The 2,096-nt window shown below is 44.5% G+C and overlaps 1 non-coding gene across 1 annotated transcript; it reads right to left on the bottom strand.

Annotated features, from left to right (window-relative positions):
- Positions 1–1,809: 1,809 nt before the first annotated feature.
- Positions 1,810–1,882, bottom strand: trnav-cac (transfer RNA valine (anticodon CAC)). Its single transcript has one exon. It is a non-coding gene; the product is annotated as a tRNA-Val (tRNA).
- Positions 1,883–2,096: the final 214 nt, after the last annotated feature.

Below are 2,096 nucleotides of genomic sequence, written 5' to 3'. Positions count from 1 at the left end.
GTGCAAATGAAGATCATCAGTCAATTAATGATGTTTTCCCATGAAGGCAGGATAACATTTAATGATTATGCATTTTCTAAGTAAAAGCCCATGTGATTCAGGGCGAAGTGGCAAATTGGATCCAAATTTGGCTCAGAGGCAGGAAGCAAAGGGTAATGTTTGATGGGTGTTTTTGTGACTGGAAGGATGTTTCCAGTGGGGTTCCACAGTTTTCAGTGCCAGATCCATTGCTTTTTATGGTATTTATCAATGATCTAAACTTGAATATAGGTGTTATGATTACGAAGTTTTCAGGTGTTATTAAAATAGGCAGTGTGATTGATAATGAAGAAGAAAGCTGGAGACTCCAGGAAGAAGTCAAACAACTGATAAGGGAGTAGAGCAGTGGCAAATGGAATTTAATCCAGAGATGTGAGAAATCGCGCATTTGTGGAGGGCTAACAAGGAAAGGGAATACACATCAACTGGTATGACATTGAGAAGTGTAGAGGAACAAAGGTAACTGGGATTGCTTGTCCACAGATCCCTGAAGGTAGCTGGTCAGGTGGAAAAGTTGGTTAAGAAGTCATATGGAATGGTTGCATTTATTGGCAGAAGCAAGGAACAGAACAGCAAGTGGGTTTTGCTAGAACTGTATAAAATTCTGCTTAGGCCACAGCTGGAGTACTGCGTGCAGTTCTAGTCACCGCATTGAAGGAAGGACGTGAATACGCTGGAGAGGGTACAGAGGAGATTTACGTAGATGTTGCCGGGAGTGGAGCAACTTTGCTATGAGGACAGATTGGATAGGATGGGTTTGTTTTCCTTGGAACAGAGGAGGCTGATGGGCGACAGCATTAAGGTGCATATAAAAAGGAGGGGCCTAGATATTGTTGATTAACAGGGTCTATTTCACATAGTGGAGTGGTCAACAACCAGGCTGCATAATTTAAAAGTAATTAGTGTAAGGGTTAAAGGGGATTTGAAGTGAACATTCTGCATGCAGATGTTTGTGGGGGTCTCAAACTCACTGCCTGAAAGTGTGGTGCAGGCAGAAACCCTCACCACATTTAACAAGTTCTGAGATGTGCACATGAAATGCAATAAGGTGCAGGGGGACACATCTAAAACTGGACATTTGTTGGCCGGTGCAGATACGATGGGCTTAAATGACTCCTTCCATGCTGTAAACCTCTATGATTATATAATTATCGGTTAGGATTACTTTCATGATGCAAAACGTGGCAATCAGATAATTAATGGTGTTTCCAGTGAAGAAGTGTTCATGCAAGCTGGGGCTCGAACTCAGGAAGCTGAGATGAAGCATCTTATGAGGCTGCTGTTTGGTGTACGGGGAGCGTTGTCTCGAACGGTGGCATTTTGCAGCCCAGTGAAGGGCGGTAAACCGCTGTTTGATGCTGCATTCTCCGCTTTCCGCCGGCAGCGGCTGATTGGAGAGTGTGAGAGCGGAAGTTAGGGCTTGTCCCGCCCTCACTCACTCTGGAGCTGGGGAAGAGCGATTAGTCGATGGGTTTGTTTGTGGCTTTAATTTTCTGTTGTGAAGCGTGGTGGCGTGGCAGGATCCTTTAATAATCTCTCACAGCTGACCTGAATGCACGGAATGTGCAGCTTTGAGATATGGTTTCTCCAGCGTCAGGGCTGGAAACGGGAGGGAGTGAGAGACACTGTGTAGAATTTGAGTGTGAACAGAACTGCAGAGAGAAATCAGCAAATGGACCAGCATCGTGAGACACTGCACTCTGTTAATATTGAAGCACAAATATGAATGATATAATTTTATCTAATCATTAATTGAACACGTTTGCATAATGTTTCCGCCCGGTTTCGAACCGGGGACCTTTCGCGTGTGAGGCGAACGTGATAACCACTACACTACGGAAACGCTGTGACAGTAACGTTGTTGGGAACATAACCAGAGCTTTAACCTCAACAGCTGGACTACACTTCTGGAGCTTGTGTCACGAGAATAGAATAACGGTGCTATATTTAGCAAGGTTGTTAGTGTGGCAGGAATTGATCCCGTGTTTCTCTGCCTTTATACATAGGAACAGGAGTGGCCATTCCTCAGCAAGTGGTTAGAATCTGGAATACACTTC

The sequence above is a fragment of the Pristiophorus japonicus genome, chromosome 3 (genome assembly GCF_044704955.1).
Source record: "Pristiophorus japonicus isolate sPriJap1 chromosome 3, sPriJap1.hap1, whole genome shotgun sequence".
NCBI classification, from domain to species: Eukaryota; Metazoa; Chordata; class Chondrichthyes; family Pristiophoridae; genus Pristiophorus; species Pristiophorus japonicus.
Note: the sequence above shows the minus strand (reverse complement) of the source record. Positions and strands in the feature narration are given on the sequence as shown.